Consider the following 18,968-nt stretch of genomic DNA (forward strand, 5'->3'; position numbering starts at 1 on the left):
TTTTTATCGATTGGGTTGGGTTCTGGCCCATCAATTTGGGCTGAGGTCGGGCCATAGTCCGGTCCAAATGCAATGTGCATTGGTTGAGTTGGACCTGGGCTGCCTGCATACGAGTTCGGATTCCCTGCCCTTGTTTATCGGAATCATACGTGGAGAATATGTATTTTGCAGGGAAGATGTTTCCAATTCACAGGAGTGGTGTATCGTGGATAGGCGTGGGCAGGAGATCCGCAGTCCCTACATACTGGCATCTGACGCATCGATCTTTTTTATCTACCTGACACGTGGCAAGTTAGTGCCCGAACCGTCTTTCCCTCCCCTGGTAGACTACTTAGGAGTAGGGAGTCAGGACCCTCCAGAAACTTGTGCACCTCTTGGCTCTTGCGGCAAGGCGAGGCAAGGCAACATCGACTTGTTGGAGAAGCAGAAGAAGCGAGATGCAGGAGAAAAGGGCTTTGAGTAGCTCAGTCATGGAAGGCATAACGAACAGACTCTCCTCTCTGGAGGATCTCTATTTCCCCCGCGCCGTCCAGGCAACTGCCGTCAATCCTTCCCAGCGAAAATCCATTCTCCTCGACCTCCTCTCCAGAGACGCCGCTGTCTTCTTAGGTATCTTACTCAGGCATCTCTCTCTCTCTCTCTGCTGACCCTAAAATGAAGTTGTATATTTCTATTATGAATTCAGAACGGTACGGCTCACATCTGACCAACGAAGAGCTTCATGAGTTCGACACCTTGAACAACGATTACGAAGTCAATTGGCATCTGAAGCACCTCCGGAGCGTACTCAGTCCGACTTCAGAAGAGGTGCGTTCTCGATCCGTTACCGTCAAGAACCGTCGTCGCGCTTACCTGGATAAGCTTATTCGTGATGGGAATTACTTCTCCGAAGACGCCATGAGAGAGCGGGAGCCCTATTTGCATCACGAGTATGTTGGCAAGTTTCAGGATCCTAGTGGGAGAAGAATGGCACGACCCGGGGAGCGGTGGTCGGAGACGCTGTTGCGACGGTCGGAGGAAGCTATTTTGGTTGCGAAAATTAGGGGAGAGCAACAGAGGTTAGGTGTTGTTGAGAAGGATTGGGTCGGTAATGAAAGAGAGAAGAAGAAGAAGAAGAAGAAGAAGAAGAAGAAGAAGAAGAAGAAGAAGAAGAAGAAGAGGATGAAGAAAGCGACAATTATGAAGAAGCCGAGAAATTAGAGGTAAATGTCGAATAATTTCTTTATTATGTGGGGTGTGAATTTCCTTATCTGAAATTAATGCCTTCTTCTTAAACCCTGTTATTCATATAGAACAATTTCTATATGTATTGTTAGAATAATTAAAACCGGTAAACTCTCCGCCTTTAGCGTGTTCAAGCATTGGTATTCATTGTTCTCGAAAGGCGTCGGTTTCAGTGGCATGCATATGATATATCGTCTTTAGGTTTATGCAGTGATTATAAATGCCTGGAGTAAATAAATTTATGGTCTCAAGTAATAAATTTCTCTCATGTATTGGAAGCAGAAAGGATATAGTTTGATAAAATTGTCGAGTATTTTGCTTACTATTCAAACCCACCTTTACCCACTTCATCTTCTGCTAATTGATCAGCTATAAGGTTACATTTTCTAGGCACCCACATCAATTGATTAGGGACCATTTCTTGGACCAACAGTTGTGAGAATGCATGTTCAAGTCTGAGAGTGGCCACTTTGTACCAGATAAAAAAGCAAAAGTGTATGCCTATAACCACTCTACCCTCCCAATATCCTGGATAGCAAGAACATCATGCAGTAAGAAGGTTTAAGAATAGGAAGCATCATCGAACAACCCAAGTTTCAAAAGTTTTTTTCCAGGTTGAAGATGGCTCTCCTTGAGGTTGGTCCTAGTAAGAAGATAAAGAAAACAAAGCAAAGGGTTTCTTTCTTTGCTGTTGGAGAAATGGAGTAATTGTTACTGATAAAAAAAAAAGAAGTTTTTTGTTTGCAGGGTGTTTGGATTGGAATTTGGGATTGAGGTTGTGTAGGATCTGTCTGGGTATGTAATGGTTCTTTCTTGGGTCAGGTTTATAAAGGGGATTTAACTTTGTTGAGTTTCTTTGGGAGAGTCAGATTCATTAAGGGATAACAATTGCTGGAAGAATTAGTTTTGTTAGTTTTGTTGGTTTTGTTCTACCAGGATGCGGGCTATGGTTGGTCTTAGTTGAAGTTTGTAGAGGATGTTTTGTCTTGGTTTTGTTTATATTTGTGTGGGTGATATCTTATTACCCCTTTGTAAGTTTTCTCTTCTCTCTTTACTACCAAAACAAAATTGTCCCTTTAAAGCTCTGGTAAGTCAAGTTCTATCTTCATAAGGGTTTGGTTGGCGGAAGTTTTACTGTCAGCTGACAATTAGGGACGGAAACCAGGAGATCTCTCAGTGTGACCTCTTTTGTTACCTTGGTCTGATAATTCATAACAAGGATGAGATTGAGAAGAGTGTTTCCTGTACATCTAGAGCATGTTGGACAAAATAGAAGGGTCCATCAGGAGTGCTATGTAATCAAAGAATAACACTTAGACTAAAAGGAAGATTTTATAAAATGGATAAAAGGTCAGCAATGTTGTTTGGAGCATAGTGTTGGGTAGTCAATAAACATGTCCAAAAGCAATGAGTATAACAAAGATGTCAATGTTGAAATGTTGTGATGGATGAGCATATTCTTTGTTATCTAGGAACTTCCGAAATACTAATAGGTCATAAAATGAGGGAAAGTAGACTAAGACGGTTTACTGATGTCACAGAAGACCACAAATGGCAATTCCATTAGGAAGTAATCTGTTGCAAGTTGAATGGTATGGGCATGCCAAATAGATTTGGGAATAGTGAGAAATGATTTGAGTGGAGTGGCAAAACAGATTTATGTAGTAGCTAACCACCTAACCCTATATGGTCAGTATGAGGCTTTGTTAAGTTGAGTAGTGTAAACTAATACTTTGTTCTTTCAAACCTTGTCATTAATGTTTTATGTTTCTGATGCGTTTAGAACTACACTAGCAAGTGCACTAGCCGATCAAGTAATACACTGATTAGTAAAGTATTGTTCCAACGAGAATTAATCCAACAACTACTAGTACTTAATCTGCCTTATGTTATCTAATAATCTGAAAATTAATGAATTACTTCCTAATTAGCTAACTATCCTAGGTGCTTTCGAATTAAACCACCATAACTGAATGGAGGCAGCAATTCACGAAAACTCAATTGATCGCAGAATCAGTTCATTAATTATCTCATTAAACTATCCAGCCGAAGTTGATTTCAGTTATGGGTTGGCGATTTCCTTATTGTTATGAACAGTCTCTTTCGAGCACATGCCAATCTATCTACAAGTAATAACCCTTATATCTCTATCAAGAGTTTAATTACTGTAGATGCATTAAACACAAGAAAATCGAATGATATCAGTTCTTGCTGAATGAATGCCAAACAAATCATGTAAATTATCTCTAAAATACATTCAATTAGTTCCCTCGATCAGCTAGTCAGATTACCTAAACCCTTTCTCAAGCAATATAAGTAATCTCAAGAAATAAGAGTAAATCGGCCGAAATTACTATTAATATTGAAAACCCTAATCAAGAAATCCCAATAACTGAATAACTATCAATCGGATTAGCTTAAAAGATTAATCAAAAACTGAAATAACATCAATCATGGTTCGCATGGTAGAAAGAATAAAAGATTCAAACAAAAGAAAACCCTAGTTGAACCTAGGTTACCAAAATCGTTGAATTAAAGAAGACAACCTAAAACTTCTGCATGAAATCTCAATCTCCTCTCCAATTCTCCTTCGGCAGCCTTGTGATCTTTCTCCCAACACTTCTCTTTTTGTTCTTGTGACAAGAAGTCGAACCCTAATTTTTTCCTTTTCTTTTTCTTTTATACTCTTTCTTGCAGCTTTAGAGTCCTACTCCTCTTCGAAATCTGCTAAAATTAATTGCCTCCTGGAGCCTCCCAGATAACATGCGGCTGTGCCTCTATTCTCCTAGGCCGAAGTGCTTCTTTGCAGCAATATCACAATGTCTTCATGCTCTATTAACCCCAAACTGTTCCAAACTCCTGTTTTCCTAAAATTCAGCTCAATTAGGGCAAGAACCATTAAAAATTATCATAAAAACCATATATGAGACAGTACAAACAATGTGTAGCATACACACGCATCAAATACCCCCACACTTAAGCTTTTGCTTGTCCTCAAGCAAAGATAATAATCATAAACTGGCCATTCCCCCAAATTACTCCTATCTATCACATGAATTCTGGTATGAGAATGCGTTAAGTGATCGGAGATCATACATAAGTATTCTAATTCATCCCCATGACAAGCCACTCTTACCACATACACAAGAACGAAGGAAGAGAAGAACATGAGATTCTTCATGCTCTAGTACTCAATTCCATTCAATATATAGTAGCTCCTTGACCGCCATGACTAATCATCACATCGAGCTTGATCTTAATTCCTGTCAATGCACTAACTTGAATATCCAACTACATTTTTGCCCCCTTGAACCTCAGTCGTCACCGTGAAAATTTATTATTATAATTTTTTTGTTTTTTTTTTTCATTGTGAGTGCATTTTATGCTCCATCTCACAAGGGTCATAGGCTAGAGGCAGATAGAACATTACTCATATTCCAAGTTGCTAGTTTTACTATTTGACTTGAAACAGCGGAATTGGGACTGAACTCATATCGTGAGCCGCTAGTTTTACTATTCAATTCATGACAGCGGAGTAGTTCGGACTTTGTCCTCTTTTTCTCAACTGCCAAAATTTATTCATGCATTGACAGTTCATGATGTTCACCAAATGCTCGAGTGTCCATTAAAACTTCAATCAAGTACAACTATGCACACGAATAGAATTAGTGTTGGCCATGATGAAAATCCTATTCGACTTCCTAATCCTCATATATTATGACAAAATTGAATAAGTCACAGAAACAAATTATAACACAGAGAGTAATTTTCCACAAACTTCATCATATTCTCTCTTGTGAATTCACTTTATAGACAGTAATTAATTTCGAGGAGCTTATCAGTTTATGCGACCTATCAATGCATCTATGTATGCAGGTGCATAACTATAGCATCCCCCACACTTGTTATGAACATTGTCCTCAATGTTCATATTGATTAAGCATGGAGACGGTTTATAGCAGTGTAGAAAGAAGGAACTCAAGAATCTGAGGGAATTGAGAGAACTTCCCTGAACAGCTTTCGGAAATCTGAAATGGCTCCTTTGTCATGGACCATCTAGCTGCTAAGGATCAAAAAGAACTAGGAGCAGAGAATTAAAAGCAACTAGGAGTTTTTATTTTTTTTAATTGAAAGGGAGTAACCAATGGAAGTAAAAACCAAAAATCATAAAAAAAGGAACTCTACTGATACGGAAAAAAGAGAGACTACTTATCGACATTGGGTTGCCTCCCAATAAGCACTTGTTTTCTGTCTAAAGCTCGACATTCTAGTGTGATCAATGATCATCTAGGTATACAGTTGATGGGGTAGGCAATGCTCCATCCACTACATATGGTTTGAGGCGTTGACCGTTGACTTTAAACGTGCCTTGTGTTGGGTGTGTTACCTCTACAGCTCCGTGAGGGAAAATTTGTGATATGGTGAAAGGTCCTGACCACCTCGATTTCAGCTTACCTAGGAACAACCAAAGGTGTGAATTATATAACAGTACCTATTGTCCTACTTGAAAGTCACGCCTCAATAAATTCTTGCCATGCCATCGTTTGGTTCATTCCTTATATTATCTTGGCATTCTCATAAGCTGCAAGTTCGAATTCATCCATCTCATTGAGTTGCATCCGTCTCTGTGCACCAGCGGCCTGCAAATCAAAATTCAATAACTTCATGGACCAATACGCTTTATGCTCAAGTTCAACGGGTAAATGACATGGTTTGCCAAAAACCAACCTATATGGAGACATGCCAATAGGTGTTTTGTATGCAGTTCTATATGCCCACAATGCATCATCTAACTTGGCAGACTAGTCTTTTCTTGAAGTGTCTACTGCCTTTTTCAAAAAAATTTTTAATTCCCTATTAACTATTCGACTTGGCCACTGGTTTGAGGGTGATATGGGGTTGCTAATTTATGTGTGACACCATATTTTTGCATCAGCCGCTCAAATCGGATGTTGCAAAAATGAGTTCCCCTATCACTAATTATGGCGTGTGGTGTGCCGAATTTAGTGAATAGCTTTTTAAGGAATTTGACTACTCTCCTAGAGTGATTTGTGGGTAAAGCCATGGCTTCCACCCATTTGGACACATAGTCGACAACAACTATGATGTATTTATTTCCAGAAGAATTTGGGAAAGGTCCTATGAAGTCAATACCCCATACATCAAAGATTTCACATATTAATATGTTAGTAAGAGGCATTTCATTGTGTCGAGAGATGTTACCTGTCCTTTGGCATTGGTTACATGCAGACACACACCTATGAGCATCCTTGAATAAGGTGGGCCAATAGAAACTTGATTGTAGCACTTTGGTTGTTGTGCAGTTGGCTCCAAAATGGCCTCATACTTCTCGATCATGGCAATATCGGAGCACCGACTCCATCTCTTCGTCGGGGACACATCTCCGAATGATCTGATCTGCACAAAGCTTATACAGAAAGGGGTCCTCCCACAAATAATGCTTCACATCAGAGAAGAATTTCTTCCTTTGCTGATATGAAAGATTAGGAGGGAGGATGTTTCCTGCGAGAAAGTTGGCAAAATCAGCATACCTAGGGGATGTATCTACCTGAATTGAGTAGAGCTGCTCGTCGAGAAATTCATCTCGGAGGACGCTCGTGGTCTTCCCTCCCAAATCTGAATCCTCTAACCTGGAGAGATGGTCTGCGGCAAGGTTCTCGGTGCCCTTTTTATCACGGATTTCGACATCGAGCTCTTGGAGCAACAAGATCCACCTGATCAGCCTTGGCTTTGCATCCTTCTTTGCAAGTAGATGCCTAAGTGCTGAGTGATCTGTATACACAATAACTTTGGACAAGATTAGATAAGAGCGAAATGTATCAAAAGCAAAAATTACCGCTAGTAGCTCCTTTTCCATCGTGGTGTAATTCTGTTGAGCTCCATTCAAGGTCCTGCTAGCATAGTAAATTGGCTGGAAATTTCTATTCACTCTTTGTCCTAGAACAGCTCCAATTGTTGAATCACTCGCATCGCACATCAACTCAAAAGGGAGTGTCCAATCCGGTGCTACTATGATCAGTGCATTAGTTAGCTTATCTTTTAAGATATTGTATGCTTCTAGGTATTCCTTTGTAAAATCGAAAAGCACATCTTTCTGTAATAGATTGGACAAAGGCTTAGCTATCTTGGAAAAATCATTGAACCTTCTGTAGAATCCTGCGTGCCCTAGGAAGCTTCTCATGAACCGGACAGATGTTGGTGGTGGTAATTTCTCAATTGTCTCCACTTTATCTCTATCAACCTCGATCCCTTTTTGTGAGACCTTGTGTCCAAGTACAATACCTTCTTGCACCATGAAGTGACATTTTTCCCGATTTAGCACTAGATGAGTTTCCTTGCAACGCTTGAGTACCTTTTCCAAGTTATGTAGACATGCATCGAAGGAAGAACCAAAGACTGAAAAATCGTCTATGAAAATCTCCACAAACTTCTCCACCATATCGGAAAATATAGCCATCATGCACCTCTGAAATGTTGTTGGAGCATTGCATAATCCGAATGGCATCCTCCTATAAGCAAATGTGCCATAAGGACAAGTGAAGGTGGTCTTCTCCTGATCTTCGGGTGAAATCAGAATTTGATTGTAGCCCGAGTACCCATCTAGAAAACAGTAGAACTCATGACCAGCTAATCTCTCTAACATCTGATCGATGAAGGGTAGAGGAAAATGATCTTTGCGTGTGGCGTCATTTAGTTTTCTGTAATCGATGCACACTCGCCATCCGGTAACCATCCTAGTCGGTATGAGTTCATTCTTCTCGTTCGGCACCACAATCATGCCTCCTTTCTTCGGTACTACTTGGACAGGGCTTACCCATGAGCTGTCTGAGATCGGGTAGATAATACCTGCATCTGATAGCTTGATGACCTCCGCCTTCACCACATCTTTCATGTTTGGATTCAGGCGTCTTTGGGGCTGAACCGTGGGCTTGCATCTATTCTCCATCAGGATTTTATGAGTGCATATGGATGGATTGATACCCTTGATGTCTGCTATCTTCCAAGCTACAGCTGTCTTGTGTTCCCGCAGCACCCGTAACAATTTTTCTTTCTGCAAGGGAGTCAAGGCTGATAAGATAATCACTGGTAGAGATGATGGTGCTTCTAAAAAGTCATACTCCAGATGCGGTGGGAGTTGTTTCAACTCAAGGGTGGGCGGCTCTTCAATTGAAGTCTTGCTTTTTGGCATTAAGGGTCTGTCCAAGCTCTCCAACTTGATGAACCTCTTTCCTTGAAACTGAGGATTAGCATTCAGGTATGCTAACATGCTCTGAATTTCTTCATCGTCTCCAATTATGGCTTCTCCTTCTGGTATGCATGACTCAAGGGGATCGGCCGACCTGTTGACCTGAAAACACCCACCAACCACATAGTAAATAACATCTATCATATAACATGAATCATCACGAGATGGTACATGTTTCATAGCATCAGACATCTTAAAAATTACTTCATCATCTTGAATCCTAAGGCTTAGTTGTCTTTGTTGGACATCAATCATTGCTTTTCCTATACTAGGAAGGGTTGCCCTAGGATAAGTGGGACGTTAATGTCCTCTTCCATGTCTAACACTATGAAGTCCACAGGAAAAATAAATCTATCAATCTTAACAAGCACATATTCTATAAATCCCCTAGGATGCTTGATAGACCTATTAGCTGATTGCAATGCAACTCTAGTAGGTTGGATTCACCCAGCCCTAATTTCTTAAAAACCGAATAGGGTATCAAATTTATACTAGCTCCTAAATCACACAATGCCTTATTTATCTTCAAACTGCCTATAGTGCAAGGAATAGTAAAACCCCCTGGATCTTTTAGTTTCTGAGGCAGCTTGTTGAGAAGGATTGCTGAGCATTCTTCATTCAATGCGATTGTAGCCATGTCTCCCAATTTCCTTTTATTCGCCAAGATTTCCTTAAGGAACTTTGCGTAATGTGGCATTTGGGCTAAGGCATCTACCTAAGGAATGTTAATATGTAAACTTTTGAAAATTTCAAGAAACTTACCAAATTCCTTTTCCATTTTGAGTCGCTTAAGCCTATTGGGAAATGGTACTTGTGGCTTTTGACTTGTCTCCTTCCTTGAATCTGACTGCTCTTCCTCCTTTTCGGTCTCTAGTTGCATCCATCTTACCTTCTTCTTTTGTTTTCTTTTCCACCTCTTGCAGTTCCTTACCACTCCTCAAGGTAATAGCTTGCACTTGCTCTCTTGGATTCGCCTCCGTATTGCTAGGCAAGGCACTTTGGACTCTAACTAATATCATTTGTGCCAATTGCCCTACTTGAGTCTCTAAATTCTTAATCGATGCCTCTTGATTATGAAATCTTGCTTCCGCACTTGATATGAATTTAGTCATCAGCTCCTCTAAATTGGATTTCTTCTCCAGTTGAGCGAAATTTTGAGGAGGAGATTTCACCACATTTTGATTTGACCATGAAAAATTGGGGTGATTCCTCCATCTGGGGTTAAAGGCACGAGGATAGTGGTTTCCTTGCTGCCTTTGAAAATTCCCTACGAAATCCACTTGCTCAGGGGACTGCATGAATTGATTTCCAACTTAGCATTGGTATTGATGTGACCTCCCCCACACCATTCACAGGCTACTACTTGAACTTGCATGTCTATCAGTTGCATGTCATCGATCTTCTTGTTGAGGGCTCCGATTTGTGTAGATAATGTTGTATAAGTGTCTACATTGTGAATATTGGGTTGCTTCCTAACTTGGGCTCTCTCGGAATGCCACCGATAGTTATTTGTAGCCATCTATTTAATAAGTGCATGAGCAACCTCAGGTGTCTTGTTGTTAATGGACCCTCCAGCTGCAGCGTCCATGATGGTCTTGTTTGCTTCAGTCAATCCATTGTAGAATGTCTGAACCTGGAGCCAAACAGGAAGTCCATGATGAGGGACCTTCCTCAATAATTCCTTGTAGCGCTCCCATGACTCATATAATGTTTCCCCGTCCTGCTGAGTGAAAGTTGTGATGTTATTACGCATCTTTGCAGTCTTGGATGGAGGGAAATACTTGGATAGGAAGCGGCTGGTCATTTCGTCCCAAGTTGAGATCGATCCAGCTGGTGGAGAATTGAGCCAAGTCTTAGCCTTGTCCTTCAAAGAGAAAGGAATTAATCTGAGTCTCACAGCATCATCACTAACTCCGTTGTGTTTGAATGTGTCACATATCTCCAGGAAGTTAGTAATGTGAGTGTTGGGGTCCTCATTGGCCAATCCATAGAACTGAACCGTGTTCTGAATCATCTGGATGATTGCCGATTTGATCTCAAAGTTGTTGGCAGCTGCAGCTAGTCTCACTATGCTCGAGGCTGCCCCGGTGAGGGTTTGCTTGGCATAGTCCATCATGGTCCTTTGCTCAGCCATCTTCGTTCTTTCAGCCTTTCCTTGCTTCAAAGCTCTAAGGCGATAGTGAAGAGTTTGGCCAATCTCCGGATCGTAGATGATGCTCTCTTTCCCACTACTGCATGTCATATACTGAACAAGTCAAAGTCGTAAAGATACTATAACACACACAACATGGATATATTATACAAAATCAAATTAATAATAGTAGATGATTCCTAATATTGTTGTGATAATCCCCGGCAATGGTGCCAAAAACTTGATGCGTTTAGAACTATACTAGCAAGTGCACTAGCCGATCAAGTAATATATTGATGAGTAAAGTATCGTTCCCACGAGAATTAATCCAACAACTACTAGTACTTAATATGCCATATGTTATCTGATAATCCAAAAATTAATGAATTACTTCCTAATTAGCTAACTATCCTAGGTGCTCTCGAATTAAACCACCCTAACTGAATGGAGGTAGCAATTCACGAAAACTCAATTGATCGCAGAATCAGTTCATTAATTATCTCATTAAACTATCCAATCGAAGTTGATTTCAATTATGGGTTGGCGATTTCCTTATTGTTATGAACAGTCTCTTTCGAGCACATGCCAATCTATCTACAAGTAATAACCCTTATGTCTCTATCAAGAGTTTAATTACTATAGATGCATTAAACACAAGAAAATCGAATGTTATCGGTTCTTGCTGAATGAATGCCAAACAAATCATGTAAATTATCTCTAAGATTCATTCAATTCATTCCCTTGATCAGCTAGTCCAATTACCTAAACCCTTTCTCAAGCAATATAAGTAATCTCAAGAAATAAGAGCAAATTGGTCGAAATTACTCTTAATATTGAAAACCCTAATCAAGAAATCCCAATAACTGAATAACTATCAATCGGATTAGCTTAAAAGATTAATCACAAAACTTAAGTAACATCAATCATGGTTCGCATGGTAGAAAGAATAAAAGATTCAAACAAAAGAAAACCCTAGTTGAACCTAGGTTACCAAAATCGTTGAATTAAAGAAGACAACCTAAAACTTCTACATGAAATCTCGATCTCCTCTCCAATTCTCTTTCAACAGCCTTGTGATCTTTCTCCCAGCACTTCTCCTTTTGTTCTTGTGACAAGAAGTGGAACCCTAATTTCTTCATTTTCTTTTTCTTGTATACTCTTTCTTGCAGCTTTAGAGTCCTACTCCTCTTCAAACTTTGCTAAAATTAATCGCCTCTTGGAGCCTCCCAGATAACATGTGGCTGTGCCTCTATTCTCCTATGCCGAAGGTGCGTCTTTGCAGCAATATCACATCTTCATGCTCTATCAACCCCAAACTGTTCCAAACTCCTGTTTTCCTAAAATTCAGCTCAATTAGGGCAAGAACCATTAAAATTTATCATAAAAACCATATATGAGACAGTAAAAACAATGTGTAGCATACACACATCAGTTTCATAACTTAAATATTAACTTTTTGTGGCATTTGAATTAGTTATTTATCTTTAGTGTTTTACTATGGTGCAACCAAAGGTTTTTGTCTTAATGTAAGGCCAAAAATTGAGCCACTCAATTTATGGGGGTTGACGCCACAAGTAGGTACTTTACTAAATTCACTTTTGGGGGGGGGGGGGGGTATTATACGAGTTTGGCTTTATGCCAAAGCCAAAAATCTTGGCTGTATGCTAGCCGTCCTTTTTTTTTTTTTTATGGAGAGATACATGCAAGGATGTACATGACAACAAGAGGCCAAAAACCCAAAAGGGGCTGTATGCATTTTCCATATCCTGTCTACTTTTTCTTTCACTTAAATCATGCTTTATAGAAAGGAAAATGATGTGTCATGAGTCTTAAACCTTAAGCTTCAATACTCATGCCTTATACATTTGGAGAAGCTAAAGCATCATCTCACACGTTTGTCTTTTTAATATGTTGGTTTCATTTTTACATATTGAAAACAATAAAGGGCACTAAATGTTCCTGTTCTCGTGAATGGGGAGGAAAACCATCAAGGACCTTGATATTCTATTGTTTCAAGATGGTTGTTAATGCCACTATGTAACTAACCTATTTCCATCAGGAAACTTTTTAATGACTGGGAACTAACCAAGGTTTCTGAGCTGCTGGGGTTGCTTCAATCTTAGACTGTTTATTCTCTATCTCAAGATTCCAGATGCTGCCCCCTCAAAAGTGATATTTTCACCTGGGTAGTAGCTTGGAAGAAATGTCTAACCAATCAAATGCATATAAGAAAGGGTGTAAATCTTGTAGAAACCCTCTGCTCCCTCTCTTTGGAGAAAGAAGAGTGTTCCAATCATTTACTCCTGCATTGTAGCTTCACATTCAAGGTTGTAGCCGTTCAGGGGTGCTTACAGGATAACGAACTCTCTTCTACTATTTTGGTTGTAAACTTATTTGGGGATAGTTGATTTCTTATGTACAGAATCTCATTCTACTGACCCATGTTTTTTGATACTGATTAACACAATTATACTTCACCCTTTTCCAGAAAAAAGTCTCCCATGTTACTGTTGTGGTGAGATGCCCATCAGGCATATTGGGGGATGCCAACGGAATATGAAGTATTGATACACCTGATATACACGAACTTGCCTATTGGGTGTATTCAAGGCACATAGCCTTTTCTTCTTAGTTTTATTTTTTTTTCAAAAATTGTTCAGGGGTCATTCTTAGACCTGCCTACCCCCTGAAAAGACTAAAAACCCCAAATTACATATGTTTTCCATTTCACTATCAGGAACTTGCTGATATGAATGATATGATATGCCCATTATCGTATTGGTCCTGGAATTGAATTTTCCTAATTTAAAGGGGTGCTAGTAAAATGGAAAGATCCATTAGCTGTCTCTTTTCTTCTCTCTTTAGATACATGGGCTTAAAGATATAGGTGAGACATTCTGTTGAATAGGGGTGCAACCTTGGGTTGGGTTTGCCATTTGTTAAATTTGAATGGGTGCAATCCCTAAATAGAACTTCTTGTTCGAAATTCTTCAAATTAAGCAACCCAATTTCTACTCTTATCAAGGTTTCTGATCTTAGTTTCTAGGTTCATGGCTTTTGATTTTATAGTCCTAAATCTTGTAGTAAGGCTTGATGGTTATTTTCAAGTGCCAAATACAGGTTTTGTAAGATAATAACAACAGCATTTACTCTCTTATCTAATATCTAGTAGGAGGGTAGGAACCTTTTTGATGGTTTATTGCCCCTTCCACACACAATTATGAATTTTGTATTGAAAGCCCATTTCAATTTTTAGTAACTCTGTTACCATCTTATATTCAGTTTTCCTTTATTTGGTATTCATAAGTATGTTGCCTGTAATCACATGGTAGAAGAAAAATGTGATAGGCTTACCAAGTCTTTTAATACCTTATATAAGAGTTGAATCCATAGCAGTCATATGTCATCAATACACATTCAATGGCTATCTAGCATTGTTCCCTTGGATTCACACTTCAAGGGATCTTTACAGAGGTAGAGAGCCAGTCTCCCAGGATTAGGAATGCAAGTGCTTAACATAACACTAGCTAGTACCTAGTTGTAGTAATACAACTAGCAGATAAATAAACAGATTGAAGGTTTCACATGCTTGAATTATTGAGTGCTTGAAGCATTTTGGTACAATTCCCATATGTTTGCTTTCATAACAATTATTTCACTTGATATTTGTTTTATGTCATGTTTATGTACATTAATTTGAGCCAGGTTTTAAAACATTTAATTTCTTTTGAAGTTCAAGTTTCCATTTGCAAGAGCTATTTGCAAATAGATCCCAGGTAGCAAAGTTTCTAAGGTTCTAGGTATTTGAAATGCATCTGTTTTTATTTATTTTAGAAGTTGGTAAACCATTGACAAGTTTGAATCCCTAAAAAATAGCAAAAAAAAAAAAAAAGACATTTTGAAAAGGCACATGGTTAGGTGCACGAGCCACCAAGTGCACCTTTCGAAAGGGGCTGTGACCAAGTTCAGTCAAGGTGCATGCATTGAAATGCACCTCACTTATTTGCTTAGGTGTGCCTTTTAAAACACTGCCTGTACTTAAAATTGCATGCGTACTGTTCCCAGATTTTGGAGCTTATTAATTTTCATTCTCCAGCATTTTGATCCCACTCTATGTTCATGAACCATCCCATGGTCTGGTGACTCATTTGTTTTGTTTTCTAAAGTTCCGATTGGGTGATTCATAAACCTGGATCTGCTTCAGGTAAGATTCAGTTTGCCAAGTCTAACATCATATCACCTTGTTATTTATATCTGGAACTGAAGATCAAGGTTTATATTTAAAAAAAAAAAAAGAGAGAAAAAAAAAAGGAAACTGAATTTATGATATTCTGAAATTTCAACCAATTATTGCTAGCCCTGGATCTGCTTTTTAGTTATGTTGTGGCATTAGAAAAGCGAGAAAGAAAAGAAAAGAAAAGAAAGAGTGCAACAAACAACTGGATACAGGAATTGCGGCACAAGAAATGGCTTAAGGCCAGATGAGATATAACAATGGATATGGCACTAATAGATAGAGCAGTCTAGCAGAACAGGATTTTTGTAGCCAATGCCATATAGTTGGGACAAGGCTTGGGTTGATTAAAGACATTTTTATCATCCTTTTTAATGTATAGGCTGAATAGCGATTAGATGTTGCTAGAAACTAGACCAGAAGAAGTTTTAATTGTTTTGCAGTGGTATATATATATGTTCTCTGATAATCGTCAGTATAGTACCCTCTCTGGAGTTTTGAAATTCTTTTGCTAATATATTATTTGGAATTTAATTTCAACTATTATCCTTAAAGAGTAAATATGGACATTTTTCTATTCTTTGCATAATAGCTGAAGTAGATTCGTCCATTAAGGAGATCACAACTTAATGGCTTATTCACAAGATATTCAATTTAGTCACTTCAGCCATTACTCAGTGACCCCTAAGATTTTCAGAGTTCTGTTCAGTAGATATCTAACTAGACAATAACCACGACAGTACACATAGTAAACGAGTACCTAATTCCATCCCTAATCTACTGCCCTTTTGGGCTGGCTGATCAGTGCCTCCTGTCTTTTTCGTCAGGCCAATTGGACTATTGGTGAGGTGGTGTTGACCTTTGCTTATATATATAGCTAGCATGCGATGTCAGAAACAGTTGCATGTTGTGTTACCACTTTTTATGGATAAACATATGATGTATTTTTGTTTTGACAATTTTAACGCAGGTGGTTGCAGATCAAGCGACAGAAAGTGGTTCTCAGAAGATTAACAGTAATGTCCATGAGGGATCAACTCTATCTTCTGCCGAGATGCAAGATAGGATGGAACAATTCACTTATATGATGCAGCAGAAATTTTTGTCAGGAGAAGATTCTCACCATTTAGACTATTCTAAAATAGATAATGATGAGACGCTGGATGATCACTGGCTAAGGGAGGCCAACCATGATGCTGAAGAAAGGTACTTCGCTGAAGATTGAGAGTTGCAGCTTGAAATCCCAGATCTCTGGTTGATAGCTGCCAATTTTGCCTGGCTTTGTATACCTGGAAAATTCGCTTTTATGTAACATTTGCTGGTTCTTGTATATAAATCGGTGATGGTGTCCATCTTTTTTATGGAACTTGTTAACTAATTGATGTATACAGGATATCTGCTCTCTGTTTGGGGGACCGATTCTTTTTTTTTTTTATCAATAACACTTTCATTAAATCATCAATAGAAGATTTACAAGAGGAAGACAAGCACACTTATCTTCCAAGAGCAACAAAGGACCTCAAGAAAAGGAAAAAGGAAAGGAAAAAAATACTAAAGTTACAGTTTAGCCCAAAACAATGAATCCTTTTTTGCCCCATGTTTAGCTAAACCATCAGTTAAGGAATTAGCCGGTCTTTTAATCCAGTATATCTTAACTTCCATCTCCTGCACCAGCCACTTAAATTTCCTCCCCTCATTACTGTACTTCCATAAGCCATTGTTATCTTTATTCAGCCACTCTATCACCACTTCTGAATCCCCTTCAATTATGAGTTTCCTAATGTTTAACTCCTTAGCCTTTTGGACTCCTTTCATAACTGCAAAGATCTCAGTTCTAAGGAAGTCACTTACTCCAATTGGGCCTGAGAACATAGTAGAGATGACATCATTCTTATTCCTAAAAAACACCCCCAATCCCCGATTGTCTCGGATTTCCCCTACTACACCCATTAAAGTTTAATTTCAAAAATCCCAACAAATGGAGGGGTCCAAGACACACTCATTACTGACTTAGTCTGTGAGAAATTTGCAATTTCACCCTACTTTCTCAACATGTCATCCACAGTGTAATCTGTGAATAGCTCCAAAGATTTCAGCCACTATACAACCCTAATATGTATGGTAGCCCTCAGATCTGTTGTTCCTCTCTCAACTTCTTAGAATATCCTAGAATTTTTTTTCTTCCCGAAGTGTCCAACATACTGCAGCCCTTAGTTCTCTTCACATAGTCCTTCCCCTTTTTATCCGTCACCTAAAAAAATAAGAGAAAAAAAGGCCCTGCAAGTCTGATGGAGGATTCCAGTTACATTCAAATAGGGAGAAAGCTCAATCCCAAATTGACCTCGCAAGATGGAAAGACACCAGTAGGTGAAAACCAATCTCCCCATCCACTTTACAAAGAGTACACCAATGAGGTGACAAGCAAGTATTGGGTCTCTTCTTTTGGAGTAGATCACTAGTGTTGATTCTTTTTAGATAGGATTACCAACAAAAACTACCAACCCTAGGAGGTATTGCTCTGCACCAAGCCTCATCAACAGGGAAAGGGGGAAAGTAGGACTGGTGGATTGACTTAAGACTTTAAAGAATGAAGCACAAGAAAATATGCCATTGGGGTTAGGTGTCCAAATTCTAGAATCCGCCCTAATGGGGTTTAAGACAACGTTATCAAGAAGTGTAGTAAGGCTCGAAATGCTATCAAAGTTTGAGTCCTTCAAATCCCTTTTTAGGCCCAAGTTCCACCCAATCCTAGAAGTGGAAGAGGATGGGGTGGTGAAAGTTGAGATTGGTTCATTTTTCAAATCAGATAAAACATATAAAGAATGAAACTGATCCTTTAGAGGGGCACTCCACACCTAGGTTTGTTACCAAAATTTTATGGAATTACCAGAATTCAAATCATACATAATATTAGGGGAGAATATTGGTACCAGGTCATCAATGGCTTTCCAAGGGGAATTGCTTGTGATCTTAGCTCTGATTCCAACGTCCCATCCGTTGTTCTCCAGCCCATTTATACTTGCCACCATTCTAGCCCATAGCTTTTCCTTCTCCATAGGGAACCTCCACAACCACTTTCCCAAAAGAGCCATATTCCTTATCCTAATATTCCCAAGCCCCAAACCACCACAAGTCTTACTCCTATACACTATCTCCCAACTAACGCTATGATCCCTCTTCTCCTTTCCCATCTCCCATAGAAAATTTCACAAGGATTTTAAACACCAACAGGAAAAAATAGATAAATTAACAAGTGTGGCCTTAATTAGTGTAATTTTTCCACCAAGAGAGATGTAGTTCTTTTTTCAGGATACCAGTCTTTTTTCAAACCTTTCCACCATCGGGTTCCAAAAGCTCTCTCTAATAGGATTATCACCTATTGGCAACCCTAAGTAGTTCAAAGTCCACCCCAAGACTTCACACCCCAGCACCTCAGCACTCTCCCTGATCTCTCCCTCTTCCATATTCACCCCCACTACACAGCTTTTCCCAAGGTTAACTTTCAAAATGAACATTTGCTCAAACAGTTGTATCATCGACTTCAAGTTCCTAATAAATCTCACATTACCACCTTTACAAAACAGAATCATGTCATCAACAAATTGTAGTGAGTGAGGGGGTTTTCCACCCTCCCAACTCTCCAACCTAATGAGCCTCCTAAAATCTGCTCTATGAATCAGTTTCCCCAGTACCTCCGCAATTAGAATGAATAAGAAATGAGAGATGGGGTCTCCTTGTCTTATACCCCTATTGGATGGAAAGAAATCTACCATTGTCCCATTCACTAGTACTGAATAATGACAATTCCGGACACAACCCATGGTCCACTTACACCATCTAGCCCCAAACCCAAATTTAGTCAAAACTTTCCTCAAGAAATCCCAGTCCACCATGTCATAAGCCTTTTTCTAGTCCAACTTATAGACCATTCCCTTCTTCTTATCCCTCTTAAAGTTCTCCACTCTCATTAGCAATTAAAATCTGATCAGTAATTTGTCTTCCACTCACAAAAGTTCCTTGGTAATATGCAATGATATCTGACAATACCTCCTTCAACCTCAAAGACAATACTTTTGCAATGATCTTATACAAGATATTTACCAAGCTAATTA

At 39.1% G+C, this 18,968-nt stretch overlaps 1 non-coding gene and 1 pseudogene across 2 annotated transcripts; both read left to right on the top strand.

Moving 5' to 3' along the window:
* Positions 1 to 171: 171 nt before the first annotated feature.
* Positions 172 to 16,318, top strand: LOC148880625 (uncharacterized; annotated as a pseudogene). Its single transcript, XR_016104612.1, has 3 exons — positions 172 to 609; positions 686 to 1,202; positions 15,827 to 16,318. The product of XR_016104612.1 is annotated as an uncharacterized LOC148880625 (transcript).
* Positions 10,140 to 10,246, top strand: LOC148880626 (small nucleolar RNA R71). Its single transcript, XR_016106274.1, has one exon. It is a non-coding gene; the product is annotated as a small nucleolar RNA R71 (small nucleolar RNA).
* Positions 16,319 to 18,968: the final 2,650 nt, after the last annotated feature.

This window comes from Nelumbo lutea, chromosome 1, assembly GCF_056320005.1.
Source record: "Nelumbo lutea isolate HS-2025 chromosome 1, American lotus-T2T, whole genome shotgun sequence".
NCBI classification, from domain to species: domain Eukaryota; kingdom Viridiplantae; phylum Streptophyta; class Magnoliopsida; order Proteales; family Nelumbonaceae; genus Nelumbo; species Nelumbo lutea.